Source organism: Tachypleus tridentatus, chromosome 12 (genome assembly GCF_004210375.1).
Source record: "Tachypleus tridentatus isolate NWPU-2018 chromosome 12, ASM421037v1, whole genome shotgun sequence".
NCBI lineage: Eukaryota > Metazoa > Arthropoda > Merostomata > Xiphosura > Limulidae > Tachypleus > Tachypleus tridentatus.
The window spans coordinates 3,443,228-3,465,252 of NC_134836.1; the positions used below are offsets into that span (position 1 = coordinate 3,443,228).

General features: G+C 35.8%; 1 long non-coding RNA gene across 1 annotated transcript in view; it reads right to left on the reverse strand.

Moving 5' to 3' along the window:
- Positions 1-21,708, reverse strand: part of LOC143233528 (uncharacterized) — a 39,030-nt gene extending 17,322 nt beyond the window's left edge. The window contains exon 1 of the long non-coding RNA XR_013018202.1: positions 21,515-21,708. This is a non-coding gene — a long non-coding RNA (uncharacterized LOC143233528). The remainder of the gene's footprint in view (positions 1-21,514) is intronic.
- Positions 21,709-22,025: the final 317 nt, after the last annotated feature.

Sequence of the window (22,025 nt, forward strand, 5' to 3'; positions counted from 1 at the left end):
TTTTCTTATTCATTTCACATACTTTAGGTAGATGCTCTGGGTAGTGAGAAACATCTACTGAAGAATCATAAACGAATCACAATCTACGTAACTGTTCAATGAAAGTGAGGAAAATCAGAAGAGCTCGAAAGAATGTTTTCCGTTACTCCCCCCCTTCAGTGACTCAACGGTATGTCTGCGGACTTACAACGCTAAAAACCGGGTTGGGTGGGCAGAGCACAGATAGTCCATTGTGTTGCTTTGTGCTTAAGTCAAAACAACAACCGTTACTCTCACACTTAGGAGCAAACGTATTCATTAGCTAGATATAAAGCCGCATTTCTCTTTGCACATTCAGGTCACAAAGCTCACACATATGTAATATGTATATGCTTTGTAAATACAGATAGTTGAGTTTTAAATCTGTTTAAAGATTCATCATTAGTAACTTAGTAATAAATATATATATATATACCAAAGTCGCACCAAATTTGTACCTGGTATTGTTTGTTTTTGAATTTTGCAGAAAGCTACTCGAGGGCTACCTGTGCTAGCCGTCCCTAATTTAGCAGTGTAAGACTAGAGGGAAGGCAGCTAGTCATCACCACCCACCGCCAACTCTTGAGTTACTCTTTTACCAACGAATAGTGGGATTGACCATCACTTATAACGCCCCCACGGCCGAAAGGGCGAGCATGTTTGGCGCGATGGGGATGCAAACCCGCGACCCTCAGATTACGAGTCGAATGCCTTAACCCAGTGGTTCCCAACCAGGGGTGCTCGCACCCTTGGGGGGTGCGAGATAGCGTTGCAGGGGGTGCAACATAACATTTGTTTTGGCCACCTTCACCTTTATTCTCAAATAAATAATTACTCTAAGGGGTGCGAGAACATATTAAAATTTTTTAGGGGTACGGGGCATAAAAAAGGTTGGGAACCACTGCCTTAATCACTTGGCCATGCCAGGCCAGTACCTGGTATAGTCAATAACCAAGCATCATCATTAACGCCCAAAGACCAGGAATGAATTTGACATATACAAAAAAAGGCAAACATAAGTAGTGGCAAAAATGGAATTAATACATTGAACAGTTTTTCTGTACAGAAGATCAAATTCAGAGACATGTTGACCAAATACAAAGAAGAGTGAAACGCTACTTTCCAGCTGCTCCACGTAAATAATAACATTTCTTTGATGAAACTCTCATCCCTGTTTTGTCATGCATCTTTATTATCATTTTAGTTTTCTAACTGGCCAGAGTAAAATTCTAGATACAGAAACAGACCGACTATGTTGTTCACTATAACTTTTGAACGAACATTGTCTTTTAAACAAAACTTGTAAGTTTTAACGAGCGCAGAATATTTTATGTGCGTGTGCCTTAAAACAATGAGTTAATATCTGCAGATGGTTTGAATTTCGCCTATAGTTACATGAGAGTCATCTGCGCTGGCCGTCCCTAATTTAGCAGTGTAAGCCTAGAGGAAAGGCAGCTAGTCATCATCACCCACCGCTCTCTCTTTGGTTACTCTTTTACCAACCAAAAGTGGGATTGATTGTAACATTATGAACGGCTCAGGGCCGAAATGACGGATATTTGAACCCGCGACTCGCAGATTGCGAATCGAGCGCCCTAACCATGTGACCATGCAGGCCTTTACAGACGGCAACTTCAAGGAAGTTGTAATTTAATAAGTTTAGCAATTACACGACAATACGTTATTAGGCGGAACGCGACAAAGCCAACTCAGAAAACTCTCCATTAAGTTCAAGAACTATGTATTTTCTCCATAAACAAACCTTCTTAAATAATCAGAGGTTTAAATCAGTTTTAACGTTTTGCATCACTCAATAATTTATTCAAATCTCGAGCATTTCAAAGAGAAAACAGAAAAAAATGAAGAATTTAAAAGGCTGTAAAAATAAAACACAATAACTAAAACTATAGTTTAATTCAGGCCTTAATTACTCACATGATAGAAGCTCATCACTTCTACTGACCACTGGCTATAAGTACCCTTACATTCATATTGATTTGTCTATATCAGGGGTTCCCAACCGGTGGGTCGCGACCCCCAGGGGGTCGCGAAGCCTTGGCAGGAGAGTCGCGTAGCCTTGTTAGAAGTAGCTTGGGATAACATTAATTTTATTTCATCAATTACATTTTCATGCTCTTACATTTTTTTTTGTTTCGGTGCAAAGCAAAACGTGTGCTACGTTAGTTCAATGTCATTAGGTGATATTATGAGTGTATGTATGCGTGCCTGTGAGTGAATGTGCCTGTGTGAATGAGTATGTGTCTGCAACTGTATGTTTGTGTGTACTAGTGAGGAGCGAGTATGTGAGTGCACGCGCATGTACGTATGCTTGTGTGTCTGTTTAGCTGTGATTAAGTGTGTGTGTGCTCGCTGTCGACACGTGAGTCACATGTCCGTTGCTGATTGGTGGATGACGAATCGCGCGACTGGCCACGCTCCCTTCCCTCCCAATACTTACCCCATCATTACTCTACCTGCACCCCCCACAAGTAGTCAGTGTAAGATCTACAGTTGCCAAAGCGTTCATTATTCAACATTTTTATTTTATTTTAACAAGGAGATAAGTAAGCAGTAGAGGTGAGTTGTGTCCATGGCTAAACGGCGCAGATACTCAGAATGCTACCTCAACATTGGCTTCACCACTGTGCTCGCCAACGACGGCATCGAGAAACCACAGTATGTTTTGTGCCATACTGTCCTGAGTGCAGAGTCAATGAAAACCATCAAAACGGGGCCCGGCATGGCCTAGCGCGTAAGGCGTGCGACTCGTAATCCGAGGGTCGCGGGTTCGCGCCCGCGTCGCGCTAAACATGCTCGCCCTCCCAGCCGTGGGGGCGTTATAATGTGACGGTCAATCCCACTATTCGTTGGTAAAAGAGTAGCCCAAGAGTTGGCGGTGGGTGGTGATGACTAGCTGCCTTCCCTCTAGTCTTACACTGCTAAATTAGGGACGGCTAGCACAGATAGCCCTCGAGTAGCTTTGTGCGAAATTCCAAAACAAACAAACCATCAAAACTCAAGCGTCATCTCGAGACGAAACATTCAGAACACGCAAAGAAGGGTTTGGATTTCTTCAAACGGCATGAACGGTGTCTTAAAAGCCAAAGAATCGATAGAAGTTGGTCGTTTCAGCAGCAGAGTGCAGCCGTAGTGGAAGCTTCATATGAGATTGCATTCGAAATTGCTAAACAAAAAAAGCCTCACACGATTGGAAAAACACTTCTTAAAACCTGCATGATGAAAGCAGTAAATCTTATTCTTGGAGAGGCCAGTGCAAAGAAGATGCAGCAAGTATCCCTGTCAAATAATACTATACAGAGGCGCATTTCTAAAATGTCTATGGATGTGAAGGAACAGGTTTTGACTGAAATCAAGGGTTCCCCTTTGTTCTCCTTTCAGCTCGACGAGTCAACAGATGTAAGTTCATGTTTTCAGTTCCTTGTCTTCGCGAGACACATTAATTCAGGTGACATCAAAGACGAATTCTTATTCTGCAGTGCACTTGAAACCACAACAAAAGCTGATGATGTCATGGAAAAAGTTTCAACTTTTTTTCAAAACGAAGATCTTCAATGGGAAAACGTGTGTGGGGTTTGTACGGATGGGGCACCGGCTATGCTGGGATCGAAATCAGGATTCCAGTCGAGAGTGAAGAAGCTAGCACCTCAAGCAAAGGGCATCCACTGCATGATTCACCGATATGCTCTCGCCAGTAAGACTCTCCCTGCCTCTCTGCAGGAAGTGCTTGAATCTGTAATCAAAATTGTAAATTATGTGAAGACTCAAGCACTCAACACTCGCCTATTCAAAGAACTATGCAAAGACATGAATGCTGACCACGAAGTCCTTCTCTTCTACACAACAGTACGTTGGTTGTCGAAACGAAACGTTATTATTCTTGTCTTTGAAATGAAAGATGAAATAAAGCTATTCCTGGAGACTCAAGAAAGAAAAGATCTTGTAGCTCACTTCGAAGATGAAGCATGGAATAAAAGGGTTGCGTACCTAGCCGAAATTTTTGACCAGCTGAACAAGCTCAATTTGAAGCTTCAAGGAAGGGAAACACATGTTCTCCTTTTTCAAGATAGTCTTCGGGCCTTTGTTTCCAAACTGCAGAACTGGCGTCGGAAAAACAATCTTGGAAACATCGCTATGTTTGAAAAACTTTGTGGAGTGACAAATGAGTCTCAGATCCAACTGGATCAGTTCCTCAAGGATGAGATTACCGAACGTCTTCAGTCTCTAGAAAAGGAAGTCGAGCGTTACTTCCCTGAGCTATGACAGGAACAGGAGGCCCTGGTAAGGAACCCATTTTGTACTGAACTTGATGTATCCAGCATCCCAGATGATATCCAAGATGAATTTCTGGATCTAAGGAACGACTCTTCAGCTCGTAATCTCTTCAAGGTGAAATCCGTGACTCAGTTCTGGTGCGCTATGTATCAGTTATACTCCAAAGTCAGCATGATAGCTTTACGTGTCCTTGTTCCATTTGCTTCTACCTACTTGTGTGAGGCAGGATTTTCCACTCTTGTCAATATAAAAACAAAGAATAGGAACAGATTGGATGTTGGAGATGACATGAGACTGGCTCTAACAAACGCTCGGCCACGAATTTCAAAGCTTGCTGCTGAAATGCAACATCAGGCATCTCACTAGCTGGGTTGGATAGCTGTTCAAACCTATGTTAATATTATTTTAAGAAATATATGTTCTTTTTGTGAATTCAGGTTGGACCAATGTGATTTAATTTGCTAATAAATAATTACAGAATTTTTAAATATTTTTTTAGATGTTTCTTTCCTTCTCCTTCACAGAAAATAAAGGAAAAATTAAGCTGCTGATATTAAGCCCTAAGTAGGGGGTCACATGGGTTTCAAACTTTTAGGTAAGGGGTCGCGAGTGCCAAAAGGTTGGGAACCCCTGGTCTATATTGATGTAAAAATCATTCAACAAAATATGTTCATGTTTATCCATTTCCAACAATCTGAAAGTGCTAGACTTCAGACTAAGTTTTGTTCTCAAATATATTCATCACAATATTTAGCAAGAGGTAAAATTCTGCTGATTCTCACTTCTTCTGAGTACCGGAACTTACTTTACCTACTTTTTCGTATTTTTTTAAATATACATTCACACGTAGATTTTTTACTTTTTCAAAACAGCTGAGCCACAGGGAGGGACACTTAAGTTGGAAAATATTACTTTATCATTTCAAAAGGGTGATAATCAGTGGCGGATCTAAGGCTGTTTGGGCCCAGGGGATAATAATTTTTGTGGGCCATACATCTCATGTAATTTTACATAGAATAAAATTATCAATGGGCCCTATCCAAACACGCCAGTGGGTGATATTAAAGAAATTCCACAATTCTGTTTCGTAAAATGTGAAATTATTTTCTGATATTCAGGTGAATCCGTGGTTAGTGGAAAATCGTGGTATTATCTAAAGAATGAAAAAACAACATAAATAGACTACGTCATGAATGAGAATAAGAAAATAAAATCAGTTTATTTTGTTCTTTACCCTGACAAAGGTCGCTCTCACTCGTTTCGCTAAACACGCGCGAAAAACCAAAATAAACTTGTTCAATACGTAGAAAGTAAAAAGTCTGTTTATGTTATAATTTTTCTGCAAATAAAAAGTACATAAATAAGGAATAACGCGAGAACTGTTTTTTAAACTTGTTTGTTGTTAGAAAGTTTAGTGATCTGTTATCTGTTGTAATAATTTAGTAAGATTGCTAGTTCAGATCAAGGGATACAGTTAACAAGATATACATTACTGAATACTTTTTCAAGCTGTACAGACATTTAAAATAAAATAATATGTTGACTACATAACTTGTGCGCTTATTGTGAACTATTTTACTGTAATAGATGACCTATATTACTCAGGAAAGAATTCGTTGTTATGTATGGTCTCTATGTAATATTACTTTACCATATATACAACATTCAACTTACTAACACGTATTTTAAAGAAATACAAAGTAATATAGCAGAGTTTTTAAAATTACACAAGTATTTTACAATTATGCGCAAAATAACTAAAAATATACCAAAGTTATAAGGGAGCTTTCTCCATCAAATTAAGTTCTCTCACGTGGTAATTAAACAGAATTAAAGAATCATGCAAAATAACTGCACGTTTTGCAATTGTATTTTGTAGCTCGATAATTTAATGTCCCCCGCAAGTACAGCGGTAAGTCTACGGATTTACAACGCTAAAATCAGCGGTTCGATTCTCCTCGGTGAGCTCAGCAGATAGCCTGTTGTGGCTTTGCTGTCAGAAAAACACAAACACACGATAATTTAACAACAACAACTAGAGTTGCTTACCCTTTGTCTTACAGTGTTTACAGCTACTGTTATTTCTTTCCTTAGTGTCGATTGTGGCAGCCTGACAGTTCAACATGGCTGGCAAGATTATTGGCCTCACCAAAGGAAAAAAATGTACAGGTTTCACAGGCTGTGGCATTGTTTCATCAGAATACAAAACCGACGTCGAAACACGAAGGAAACTTAGATCCAATCAATTAATTTTACAAAGTTAAATAGTTCAGGTTAACTCTTTTGAACTCCAGCTACTGACAATCAAACAAATTACACTTGCAATGCTCCATAAAGCGACAAGTTACACATGAACTCAGCACAAACTTCAGTAATCCCTGTAGTATACAAACGATCAAATAGGTGGAATGCTGCAACAAATTAATTATTCACTGCAGTGGGATGTAAATAAAGCGCACGTGCATTATATTTGTTACATGCGAAGTCGCATTTTTCCTCCAATGAGAAATCTCAATCGATGAAGCACTTAAAATGTGTTGAGCATTCTTTAAATGTATTATAAGCTTGTCTGGAAAATTGTTCCGCGAAGTACGGTCTTCGTTTAGTTATTATGTACAAAACTACTGTGCTTGAGCTTAAAAGTACAAAACTAGCAAATTGATAATATATTTATTGTATGACTGCAAGCAATGAAAGTCTTTGTACAATTGCAAAATTAATAGTAACGGCACTACATTTAAGTTCTGGAAGAAGTATTCAGTATTTTGTGTTAGAAGAAGTACCTTCCTGCTAGAAAAAAAAAAAAACTATTACAAAAACATTCTTTGTATAGAAGGTGTTGAACTAGACACGTGCTAACTGTTGAAGGCCAGGGATATTGTCCTTGTTCCTTTCCTCAAAGAAAGTACGTTTCGTGATAAATTGGAATAGCTTGTTGATTTATTTGGCGGTTATCGAAAAGTCAATCATACGTTTGTGAAAAGAAAGGAGAAAAACAAAGAAAAGCTGCTGTCAACTTCCTATATATGAACACCAACTGAAGTTAAAAAGCCCCTTTGCACGAGTTTCTATCACCTCTACCTCGAAGATCAGTAGCTTGTAATTTACGGAACTGGTATGACAAACAGCGTGGTTCGCAAAGGGGCCTTTTACTCGGAAAGCGCTTGGCCTACTTCAATTCAGGTACACGAGCATGTAGTGGTTTCATCTTATCCGAGTATTTTAGGTTTCTTACGCCGATGTACACGAGCGATGTCATAACGCAGCAGCAAAGCCAAACTCTTTTACTCTTCCGTTTTCGTTAGAGTCAGAATAGCAGTTTGTGCGCAGTACATCGAAATCCCCCCCACTTATTTTAACAAACTAGTTAGTACCTTATAATAGAGGTCGCTGTGTATCATTATAGGCGTGTAATGTTGCGTGTGTTTAGTTATGAGAGTTTTTGTTACATAATATTGGTGATCCTTTAAAATAAAATAAAAATACATATTCTGACAATACATGCGTTAAATGCCTAGCATTTTCCTGGAGTTTTTGTAGATGATAGTATGGAAAATTCAACGTCAGAACAATCTACTTTACAAAATAATTCCTCGATAACAATACTAATGTTTGTTCTCAACAGCTGCATACCTCATAATAATGTTCAGTCATTCAATATTCATAATATTTATATTAAAACTATTATGTAAGCTAACGTTAGAGGAAGGAAATGAAAATTCATTTTTAAAAGGTAATGACAAAAATTTATTTCACATTATTAAAAATAATTTATCTTTTACGTGAAAACTATATTTATTAGTCCATTCTGATATCTGTCTATACATTTTTAACTCCGTGAGATTTAATAATATTTGAACAGAGTGAAAACTACAAGAATTTAGTCGTAGTTAACTACCACAGCCTGCTATGAGAGACTGGCATACGTTCCACTGGCGGCCCTCAACGTAAGTGAAATGTTTTCTTTGAAGTCCAGCCACAGTTTGTGTACAGGAAGGAACAACTCTGAACAGTAATCCAGTTGAAAGTGACAACTAATACAAAACAGTATGAAAGGACTACATATATAGCATAGAATGAATGACCAGTCAAATACCAATATAGATATTGATTTATTGTGTAGGGTGACCAAACGTACCAGTTTGGCCAGGACAGTCCCGTTTCGTTGTTGTTTTTAGAAGTGCGTCCCACTGTCCCGAGAAATGTTCTAGGGACACATAAAATGTATGGTTTTATGAAAAAGACACCAAACAGTCAATCACATCGAATCATGAATGTAATAGGTCTACTTGATTTGGTTTTTGATTTAACACCTATTCTCATGTCACCCAACTCTCAAAAGTTCTGTCTGCGCATGGATGAGAAACAAAGAATGTGGAAAGTTAAACCAGTACTCATGGTCAAAACTTAAATGTAATATGTTTGAAAATGATGTAGATTTTGAAAATAAATCCAGGTATAAAATAACCTGTTTTAAATTAATTGGATAAAGTGAATAATTAAAGATTTCTTTAATGTATAACTTGATTCTTTTTGCTTGTTTGTTTTGTGTCTATTACCAAATAATTAATATAAATCACTTCAAAAACAATGCCAATGTAAATATATTAAGAGATATTGCCGAACAGTTCAATAAATTAAACTACACTGACAAACACCACACCAACATTATTTATAAAATACAATGTGATAACCGCCACGACCTTTACAATGGAGAAACAAGTAGAAAAATGGAAATCAGATTCAAAGAACACAAAAAGTCATCTTCACACGCTTTCGAACACTGCAAATCAAATAAACATAACATAACCACAGAAAACACCCAAATACTAAACAAAGAAACAAACATAAACAAACGCAAAATTAAAGAAGCCTAACTTATACAACAACTCAAGCCAAAAATAAACCAATACAAAGAAACACCTTTATACCTATATTGATGAATATAATCCAACATCTAAGCACGCCCTCTACGTTCCTACACTCAATTACACAACCGCCTTCAAACATGTGATCAGCTACCGGTAAGTTACCTCTTTCTTTCTTTTTGAACCTGACGATGACCGAAAAAGGTTGAAACGTTGTTCGCTCTGCTACCTAAAAAATTTTCTCAATCAATACCAGCCGTTTTTACATATATATTTTTTTATACAAGTGGGTTTTCTCGTCATCACGGATTATTAGTTTAATAAATTTAAAGTAACTCAAAAGATATTTCAAAGTTGTAATAGCAGTTTCGAAATTAGAGGCAAGGGTTGAATTGTTCTAGTTTTACGTTTGAAAAACTATTCACTACTACTGTGGTGAGTAAAGAAAAATAAAACGATACATACGAATGAATAGTTATTTGCAGAGCAATTTCAGATCGCGTGCAGGACCACCAAATACTTGATTGGCATAGAAATGAAGTAATGAGGTTGAATTGATTACGTAATTGCATTACACTTGTAAGTGTCGTTCTTGAATTGTTTAGTGCTAATCTGAAGCACAATTGCTTGTGTTAGTTGACATATTATACGAGTTATGTACACCTTGTAAACACATAGGGTCAAACACATGTTCAGCCACTTCTACCAATGGAGAAACAGAATGCTCGTGTGTCGAGCTGATTTATGAGCTTATTGTTAGGCCGAATATACATACATACATATAACATGATTATTCGGAAGTTATTTAACTAATTCAATAACATTTATTTAAAAATAGGTTAAAATTCTTATTGAACCTGTGTTTCTCTGCAACATATTTCATGCACAATTTAAAGCACCTCTGTAATAGACGTATAAGTCTTCTGTCTGAAAAGTACAGATGAATTTCGTTGACTTAAGTTTTGGACATCTAAAAGAGATTATCTATAGCTAGAGCTTAAAATGTTTTCATAGTTTATTCGTTATTAGTTTATATTTTAGTTTGGACAGCTCTAATTGGTCAGTTACATAACCTCAAACAAATTTATATATATATATATATTTTTTTTTATTTCGAAGTAACTGTGGAAACTGAAGAACCAAAATACCCCAATTCATTTAAGTAACAACAAGTAGTAACGTCCTTTCCCCTTCTAAATATAAAAATGTATCTGGGATAAATGCATCCCCTTTCAGATTTCACATTTTGAAATATTTTCTCGACTACACAATATTCAGAAACTACCAGATTTTCAAATAATTAATTGCAACCGTAGCCCAAATCCTCGTCGTTATTTTTAACAGAAATCTATGGTTACATAAAAAAATAAACACACACTCTGTAATGTTAGTCGTTAAATCACACGTACTTCGGTTTCTCTTTTATAGTTTGGGTTATTTTACTGCATGTTGTCAGAAAGAATGACTGAATACGTAGATTACAGCTCTGACGTTAATGTCGATATGTGTGGTGAAAGAAAAGTTGAGTCACGTTGTTGAAAACATCTTTAATTATCTGGAAAACGATTTTTTTTCTCGCGGTCACAAATATTTAACTATAATCACAAATTTGTTTGCTTGTAATTTTCGCACAAAGTTACGCAAAGGCTATTTGTGTACAGCCGACCCTGATTTTGAACGAAAGATAGGAGGGGTTGTAGTTTGTCAACAGTACCCGCTTTCAATTGTCGAGATACTTTTATTTCATTGAATAGTGGGATTTGACTGTAACTTACGTAGCGCATTCACGTCCCCAATTTAAGGAGCGCGTTTTTATAATAACAGGACGCGGACCTAAAAAAGTAGGATTTAAAATTCGAGCAGATTAACACCACAAAGATGTTTTAAACAAACATATATTATTGAAATTACAATACATGAAATTATGCTTTTTGTAGTTCTTGAACTTATTTCATTGCTATAGGAACAACAATTTTGCTTGATTTGTTTATTTTAGTACAAATCAACATTGTCCAACAAAAGATATTGATGTCCGAATTTTATCGTTGTTTGTCAATAAACATACCGCTGGCCCACCTGGTGATAGTGAAACAAAATGATTGCAGTACCCATTAGTGAATATTTTTTTAATATCTTTAACGCGTTAATACATTATTTTCACTTGGAACGTATAACGAGAGTTAGTTTTGATTCTGTATATGAGTGTGTGTGTGACAGCGATCTAAATTATTTATAAAAACTTATTTTTGCAAATCACAGAATCAATCAAGGGTTATAAATATTGGGTAATCAGGAATGAGACGCAAAAAACGATTATAATTAAATTCCTATTGGTGTTTTTATCATTCAAAATGTGACTAAGACAGGATCTAAGTAACACAACAATTCTAGCATAATAATTATAAACTTTTCTTAATTTCTGAATAGTCAAAATGAATCGAGTTTTCAGAGGTGCAATGGAAAAATATTTATTATTTTATTTTATTTTTAATATTTATGTTAATACATTTTGCAAGTTCCAGGTTTGTACAACATGGCACTAGACCTCTTGTTTATGGCTGAAAAGCATGACAAAACCATTGCGTGTGTAGTAACATTTTAAAAATGGCCAAATCTATTTAACCCCCTAGTAACACAGCAGTATATCTCCGGACTTAGAATGCGAGAATCCAGGTTCCGTTACCCTTGGTGGGCAGAGCACAGATGGCGCACTTTGTACTTGACCTCAAACAAATCAAAATCAAATATAATTTGAAAAGCAGATTTTTAAACTGAAGCTGATCCTCCTCTAAGTTTTGTTGTTGTTTTATATAAAGATTTACTTAACAGGTTAAATTGTCTTTCAAGCCAGGTGTGTGTTTTTAAGATAAAATCTCGATAAATACTTGTTTAAACATTTCCGCCCCATATTGGGATTTACACTAATTACATCAAAAAAGTTAAAGAAAAAAACATTATACAGTCTGAACAATTACAGCAGAATGCACTTCCTAAAACCGATATGTAATTAGTTATGAGTTTCATGCCCCTAGTGGTCATCGGTAAGAGCGCAGATAACTTATTGTGTTTTTTTTTTTTTTTCTAAAACAACAACAGAACATTTCGCTTGCCCTTTAGCGAATAGGCATAGTGATTTCGGCAAAATTTGCACATGCCACCCATACTGGAAATGTAGTATTTCTCCACTCTTTTTTTAGGTTTATTATTTTGCTGACTACTTCAAAGTTGGTTAATCTTTCAAATAATTATGTGCCAGTGTTAACTGCTATCGGTGAAAGAAGGTTTTTTAGTAGAATATAGACTTTCAGAACTGTTCAGGTGTTGGGGACTAAATAAACAAAGATATAAGAAAGTAGCCCACTTTCATGTGATCAGGTGTGTTTGGATAAAGGTCGTGTCACACAACTGGTCTGAAGACTCGTTATTTGGGCAGGCAGTAGAACATTTAAACCAAGACTATCTGTACAGTGTAGCCACTTGGAATTGCCAGTTCACTGGCATTGGACACAATACGGATTTCGGAGTAGTAACTGGAGCGATTCTCGGTTACCAAATGGTAAGGAATAAATTCTACGGGTGCGACTGAAAGTTATTAATACTGCTGCAACCGTACAACTTACTTTAGACTTTTCTCTGGTTCATCAGATGAGCGAAAGCTTCCTAAATGCAGTCTATAGTTTCGCGTGTGAAGATATTCAAGAAGGAACGATATGTTTATTAATCAAAACATGGTCGCTAAACATGGTCACAGTTGTGGCTGCTCGGTGACCGTGTGGAGAAGTCTTAGTGTCAATGGATTATGGATATTACCTGCCTCTGAGAGGACACGCTTGCATGACCTTTGTGATGGAACACGCTCAGTAGATTCATCACTGAATCAGCACAAGGGGACTCAGACTGGTTACGGAATATTTATTTTGGCCACATGTAACTCTTCTATACAAGACCATTCAGTTGAGCCCTAACTCTGACCACTTTAAATTAGAAAGTACTCATGTTACACGAGTTGTAACTATGACAAACATTCATCTACTTTACCTAGTTAATAAACGTTGCCCCGAAAATAGACACTTATTTCAGCTCAATCGTTTATTAGGCTGTAAAGTCTTGTCTCTTTAATGTTTTGAATAAACTTATCTTCGCTTGCAGAATATTGATTGTACAAATACAGCCTGTATCATACAGTTTGCTGATGACACCAGTTTTCCATTAGTTTAAGATGTTGTCTTAACATTTTTGACAATAGAATACAATTAGATCGACTCTTGGTGAGACGTGGTTATTTCTGATATTGAACCAGTTTGTTGATCTTAACCAAGCGTTTTCATATTTATATAACTGGTTTCTAAAAAAAGAAAAAAACTAAGATACTACTATCAAATTACAAGTACACTATTAAAAGTCGTACTTAAATCAAAATATCACATTTAGTAAATGCCATTTGTTATACTAGTATAGCTGGTAGACTAGTTATTTTTCAAGTATATCTATAAATACCATTTAACAGTTACCGCTCAAGGGTCCCAGCTGGTCTTTGTTACTGAGATGCTGCAAATGCACAGTTTGACACTTCCGTCAATAAAAGTAGCATCAAAAACTTATGTACAAATTCTACCGTACTTATAAAAGCGTTTTCGGTTTTGCAATAGCATTTTTTTTCTTAAAAACAGTTCCTTGTTAGCTTTCAGTGAGGTCTACATCAAATATACTTAAGTCTTGTGAACATGGTTGAAAGGTGAGCATGCATTGGAAATGGATTTATTGTAATATTTCTGTTTACCCCTAATTTTGTGTAATGCAACACTTTTATCAGAAAACTACACAATGGGTTATCTGCGCACTGTCCACTTTGGGAAACCGAACTCCAGGTTTAGCGCTCTAAGTCGGCAAACGCAACTGTTGATCCATGGGAGACATAATGCTACACAAACTGTATCTAATTTTACAAGAGCAAACATACATTGAATATATACGGTATTTAAAGGATGTGCCGAACAAAGAAAAACTAAAATAAAAAAGATTCATGATATATTTGAAGTAAACAGGACAAATTTTTACCAGATCTATCTATATCAGAGAATGACTAAGAGGTCTAAAGTATATCTTACGGTTAGAGAAACACGTTTGCCTACGTCACACGTAATGCACTTCTCTCAATAACCTTACTTTCCACACTTCGTTAATCAGCAAGCAGTAAGCCTTTACAAAAGGGCAGCTGCTCACGCGGTTTAATGCACCAAGTCGTCTTTTCTAGAGGCAGCAATACTTATTCACCGCATGCTGACAGATGGAATACTTCAGTGAAAGTTAACTGTGATGTTTGATTCGATCATAACTGAGCTTTACCTGCCCTATACATTTATTTGCATATCCACATTACTACACAATTATTTCTTACTGTGTAATAGGGCAGTTTTAGTGGGATTTTAAATATGTTGTGTGTATTAATATTACAAATTTTCAAAAATTCATTTTTCTGTATCAATAACAATTTTCAAAAATGTGAGCTTATTCAAATAAACAGTGCAAAAGAATATGTACAATATTCATCAGCCCTTCGCTAGTATAGCGGTATGTCTCCGGATTTACAACGCTAAAATCAGGGGTTCGATTCCCCTCGGTGGGCTGAGCAGATAACCCAATGTGGCTTTGCTATAAGAAAACACAATATTCATCAACAACAAAACAAGTGTCTTTTGTCCTCAAATCTACAACAACAAAATGAAAGTCTGTTCATGAAAACCTACCAACATATTGCTTTATTCACCAGATGTTTTATACTGAAGAGAAACCAAACATTAGAAGCAAAAGTCTTAGGAAGTCGTGAGAGCGTTTGAAATTATTTATTCTTTACACAAATGAGTAAACATCTGAATCGTTTTGAACGGAAGGTATTTGAAACACAATTTAATAAGTTTATGAAAGCAAAGATGAAACAATCAACCCCAAAACGGCATGATAAGACAAACAGGTTCTTTTTTATTTGTAATCTTGCAGTGTAAAATTTTCTATAACGTCGGTGTTGTGAACTATGTTTTCATTATTTAATTTCCGTAGTGCATACTGATGTATAAAAGACATTTCAGTATCAAAAGTGTGTTTTAATATTTTAATTTAGGCGTTTTGTGTTGTATTCTAGGAGTGTTTGCTTGACGTAGTGACGGTTTGTGATGCCTCATACCCGAAGTGTCTAGATTTGACACAATATGCACATGGCATCTCGAATTTTCTAGAGACTAGGCAGGGTAAGTGTCCTAACCTTTCATATAAAAAAAAAAGAGAATTAGTCTGTAAGTCAATTAATTAGTCACTTACTAAGTGAATTGAGAGCTGGGAATTTTGTGTTTGTTCCGTAAATACGAAAGAAAATTCTAACAAGTAAGTTATTATTTAATTTTAATTATTACTCGTCGGCCTTTCCAATTGGCCCGGCATGGCCAAGCGTGTTAAGGCGTTCGACTCGTAATCCGCGAGTTCGAATCCCAGTCGCACCAAACATGCTCGCCCTTTCAGCCGTGGGGACGTTATAATGTTACGGTCAATCCCACTATTCGTTGGTGGTGGGTGGTGATGACTAGCTGCCTTCCCTCTAGTCTTACACTGCTAAATTAGGTACGGCTAGCACAGATAGCCCTATAGCTCTAGAGTAGCTTTCGCGAAATTCAAAACAAACAAACAAACAAACCTTTCCAATTTGTTAAATGGAGTGGTGCATTATTTTCCCGATTAGTCAAAAATAAACAGCTCATCTGTAGAGAAAAAGAAGGCTATTTATCTTATGCGAAAATCAAAACAGTTATGATACGTAATAAATACTTTTGAACTAGAATTTTGTTAATAGATAAGTCATAATGTTTTATATGAATAGAGGATGTGTGTGTGTTTTTTGTTTTGTTTTTCCAAACAGTAACTGGCCAGGTGGTTAGGGTACTCGACTCGTAATCCCCGTCACACCAAACATGCTCGCCCTTTCAGCCAGGGGACCGTTATAATCTGATAGTCAATCCCACTATTTGTCGGTAAAACAGTAGCCTAACAGTTGGCGGTGGGCTTATTAACTTATTAACAGTTAACAGGCTTATTAACAGTGTAAGCCCTCTAGTCTTACAGTGCTATATTAGGGACGGCTAGCGCGAATTTCAAAAACAAACAAGCAAACCATATTTTGGTGTGTAAACTGGTTGAAAATATCATATACATGAATAAGCCTAAAGTTATGTGTAGCTTCTTGATACATAATATAGTTATTCTTTAATTTAGTGTAGTTTAATTAGTTACAGCTAATGTCGACTCCATTTTGGTCTTTATGTCCGTTTCATCGCATTAAATGTAGCATAGACGCCATATTATTTATTCCTATAACTGTGCTTTTAGATGTGAGAAACTGGAGCTGGGCCCAATAGCCAGCCTTAGATGAGTTGGTTTTCAACTTGAAATAGAAATAACTTATTAACTTGAAGAAAACCATTCACTTATAACTAGCTGTCTCTCAAAATAATAATATATATATATATTTAACTTATTAAAATGTTAAAAAATTGACGACGTGGTTCCAGATACTTACTGCTTTGCAATGTGAAATTGTGCAAAAATAATTTATGTTTACCATCTACTCGGGTACCGAAACGAAATTAGTAGGCGCATTCTAACGTCTCTCTCATCACATTAATGATGAAGGTCGAAACATTGTTCTGTACTTTGTTTTAATTAAAGTGCAGCCATACCAGCCATCTTGAGAATACATTAATACTGAGTTTTATATCCGGTCTGGAACTGAATATTTTGTCAACTGTCCCGATCCACGAGGCGCAAATTACTTTTATATTGATACACATACACTTCAATGGATTGCAGTATTAGCTAGCTCTGTTCTTCACACGTGAGTTTTTTCTGCTGAATTTATGTGATAGCTTCATCGAAATACTAGTATCCGAAGTTAATTCTCTGTAGTTGTACGATTCGAAATCTATATATGTTCCTGGTCAAATATCTGTAGTTCTCCGATTAATAAGCGTTAATAACAATTACAGGTTCCGAGACTTATAGTATACCGATTGTAGCAGAACATCTATCTCTGTTACAGTCTCGGGCTCAGATTGCCCTTGTGTAGCTTTGCGCGAAATTCACAAACAAACAAACAATACTGTCTCGGCGTTTTGCAATGGCTAGCTTTTATACTCATTAAGCGAGATTTTCGAAAGTTCAGCAATATTCGAAGATATGCTAGTGTTTTCGTGAAACATATATTGTTGATTTTTAGTCTTGAAAATCTTCTACAAAAATAAATGTATAAAAGTAAATACGTTGCAAATCTTCAATAATTTTAAGTGGAAGGTAATGTAATTGAGTTATCACAGTTTTGATCACCGTTTCATATATTGAGGAGCCCACGGAACAGATTGTCGAATAATGGAAGATATGTTACCTTGTAGTGCTAGAAGTAAAGCTAATATGTGATATTTTAGGGTGTGTTTATTGGTTTATGGATTAAAAGTCAAATGAAGGTAATTATCTATTTACACAGATTTTTAATAAGGCCTCATTTGGTGCTCTCCTTATCTAAAAAAAAGGGTTGTGACTTATTGCAAAGAGTTTGGAGTTGGGCTGCTAGGATGATTTCGTAGATAAAAGGGTTACCTTATATGGATGAATTAAGATATTTTAACTCATTTTTTCTTGAGAAAAGAAAAGTAGAAAGTAATCCTTTTGAAGTTTACAAATTTGATTGGTAGGAAAAAGTCCTCTTATAATTTTGTGCTATATCCTGAAGACAGTAGAGCGAGAGGACACAAATTTAAGATTTAGAGAAGACAGGCTAGTCTCCATTAGAGACATTTATTTCTTTACTCAGAGAGTGATTAGCTTGTAGGTTCAACTGTTGTCGATGGTAGTGGTTTTTGTTTGTTTGTTTGTTTGGGAATTTCGCACAAAGCTACTCGAGGGCTATCTGTGCTAGCCGTCCCTAATTTAGCAGTGTAAGACTAGAGGGAAGGCAGCTAGTCATCACCACCCACCGCCAACTCTTGGGCTACTCTTTTACCAACGAATAGTGGGATTGACCGTCACATTATACACCTTCCCTCTAGTCTTACACTGCTAAATTAGGGACGGCTAGCACAGATAGCCCTCGAGTAGCTTTGAGCAAAATTCAAAAACAAACAAACAAGCTTTGCGCGAAATTCAAAACAAACCAAACTGTTTGAAATTGATTTGTGCACTAGTCTGCATCTACTTTTACAAGTAGGTTCTGTGATTTGTATTAAAGTTATATATAGCAATAAACAATTTGTTTGATAGTAAGAATTTTATTTCTATTTAACGAATTGATGGCTGGAATATTTTTCCTAACAAAAATACTTTTATAGTGTTTTATAAAAGTCAGTATACAAACTAATTCGGTTTATAACGTTGATTTTATAAGACTTAAACGTTGCAATAAAACCAATACCCAAACTGACGGTCAGAGCATGTATGAGTCCTTTATCTTTGAGAGTGTTGAAAGGTCCGAAGTCTTGTCGTAGAATAACATGAGACGTGTGTCTTCATGGCGTGGTACATAATTCTAGAACAGCATGAGACTTATGGTTTTACGCTGTAATACATGATTCTGGAAGAGTTTGAGAACTATTTTAGAAAAACATGACACTTACAGTTTTATGGTGTAATACATGATTCTAGAAAAAACATGAGACTTATAGTTTTATGGTGTAATACATTATTGTAGAAGAGCATGAGACTTATGGTTTCAAGGCGTGGTACATAATTCTAATACAACTGAAACTTACGGTTTCATGGTGTAATATGTGATTCTAGACGAGCATGATACTAAATGTTTCATGAAGTCATGCTTGATTCTGGAACAGAATTAGACTTGTGTTTCTTGATTCTAGAAGAGCATGAGACTTGTGGTTTCACGATGTAGTACGTGATAAATCACTATTTCCTGTCTGAAGTTACTTACGAAACCATAGGAAGAAAGGGGTCGTTTTATCTTCCATGACCATCTTCCTCTCAAACATGATATGATATCAGTTTAAGTCTAGTGAATTCCTACCTTTCATGTGACTATTTAGTTTGAAAATTTACTTTGAAGAATTAGAACCTGAGTAGTACCTCAACTGTAAGTATTGTTTGCTTTTGTAAAAAGTTTAAGGAAATATGCAATATTTGGCAGTTATACATACAATTAAACATCAAGTACGTGATGGAGAAACTGTAAAAAGCTGACCCAGTTTCCTCAAAGTAAGAAGAGGCTAGTGTTACATAACACTTTAAACACAAGTGTTCGTGTCTACAGTTTCTGTAGACACAGCTTTGACCAATTTTATGACAAAAACACCCCTGGATAACAGTTACGTGTCCTAATTCACAAATGACGCACGATATATATTTTCGGAATTTTTTGGCACCCACAATAAAAACAATCTTGTGTAAGCTACCGCCCTCGCACACATGGAATTCGCTATTACAAAACGATCTAAAACAAATTCTAGGAATGTGTCTGAAAGATACTCTGATAAAACAGACAAATTATTGTTATACGACAGGTACTCTATTCACGACAGTAATATTAAAACTGGGCATTAGAGAAAAATAATACCATAATATACTTTGAAAATAATTTTTACTATGTTTAATTTTGTGACCATTTATTATTAATGATGTTTCTTTTCATTCTCGAATCAATGGCATTTCATGTATTTGTATATTTGACGAGACGTTCGCGTCTCGTTTATTCAAAATCGCGCTCCTACACTATGGCACTTGTGCGTGTTAATAGGGCGATGGTAGATCTTGTTATTAGGTTAGCGTAGCTCAAGAGTCGGCGATGGGTGCTATTACTAGCTTCCTTTCCTCTAGTCTATCAGATAGTTCTTGTGTAGTAATGTTCGAACGTGTGAAAGACAATGTTTTCTCTTTTCTTTGCGAAATTGAGATAAATACTTACATGCATAGCTAGTTCTCTGGTGGCTTATTTTTATGATCACGTGACTACTTTTGAGGGAAAATATTAATATAAATCCAAATTGACGTGGAAAAGAATAATGAATACTTAATGTTAGTGACAGAACAAAAGAAAAGCAAAATACAAACTAATGTATCTTGTTTAGGGAGTGCTAATGGTTACTTTACACAAAAAGATGACCCTCACTTTAGTTCAGCACAAAGAAAAATACCTCTCTTCAAAAAATGAGGTAAATAACAAATAATACTGAAGCTTGCTCAGATAAGTTGTGAAAATATATTTCTTAACACTCTACACATTTAATCTTGATACAGTAATGAAAAGGAACATACTGGGAGACATTGGGCTTGAAAAAAAATAATTTGCCAGTCCCATTAACAGTACATTCCTCCTTCACAGATAACAAACAGTTATGGGCTAAACACCTGGTGTTATATTAACATCTCCAAACTTCGAAACTACTTTTGTATGTATAATGCTTCTTATCAACATTTTTTTCTTGTTAATGTCCAAAGTGTTTTATTTCTAACATATATTTCTAAATATATATTAAACTGTAGCAAACATAGATATTGAAATAATTTTAAATCCTTTACACAGTTTAGTTTAATATAACTAAGTTCTGACTAAAGTGTTATGTCTGTTAAGACTAAGGTTTGACTGATATATTATATCAATTTATGTCTAATAAGGCAGAGGTTTCATTGAAGTGTCAGTTTATGTCTAGTAAAGCTGAGATTTCACTGAAGTGTGTTATACCAGCTTAGGTCCAATAGGGATAAGCTGTGCCTGAAGTGCTGTACGAGTTTTAGATTAATGATATTGAGTTGTACTTGAAAGGGAAAATTAAGCTGCTGTCATGAAAGTTTATTCCAGACTGATTTCGTGTTTGAAAATTTCCAGTCATATGAAAAAGTACAGGGTATCTTGAATTCGTCACTAATAGAACCTTACAATGTTGAAAACTTTGTCTCCTGTTTATGTAAGTTATCCTATGATGAACAAAAACACAGGAAAACATGAATGTATTGATATATTCGTATATAGTAAATTCTTATATTGCTCTTCCCGGTAAAAAAAGATACATAAGCAAAATGTTCTAGAGTATATTTTTTGATTAATCTATCCATATTGTGAATCCGATAGTTAATGGTTCGCATCCTATTTCCGTGAAAACTTTGACTCTATGTCATTCGCTATACGGACTATGATCAAGCTTCAATTTCAATAAGAAAAGAGTACCCAAAAATTGGTGATAGGCACTGTTGATTAGCTTCTTTCTCTCTAATCTATTAATTTGAACTTAAACTACTTTGCTCAGATAAGCTTTGTGCAGATTTGCACGAAAATGAAAACAAACAAGCATTACCTCGTCAAATGAATATAGATGATTTGACGCTGTTTAGATCTTTGAGCTTGGTATTCGAGTCTTTGTTTCCTGTTTGTGACCAAATTCAATAAAAACAACAGGTTCGTTATTACTTTTTCCTATACCTTTACATTAAAATTAAGACATACAAGAAATACGGTTTCATTACAAGTAGACCCGCCACTCCCTTCACTCGAAATATATCTAACGATGATTTTGTTTCTTTATTTTCTGTTGCTCACCACATGCTTACTCTGCACATCATCCTAAAAGTACAGTCCTTGGTTATATTTCTGTACCTAAAAGAAAAATTACGTGTATGTATGTATGTAAAGATATTTATGTCTTTATAATTAGAACTTTTAGAGCGCTAAAAAGACAACAGAAAAAACAGAAACCACTACCGACAGTCTGTCCTAGGAAAAATTAGACATGAAAAAAAAAACACTCTGTATTTTTTAAATCACCAAACCTCGTGCACCTCTGGCATACATCCAAGTTAGGTGTGGAG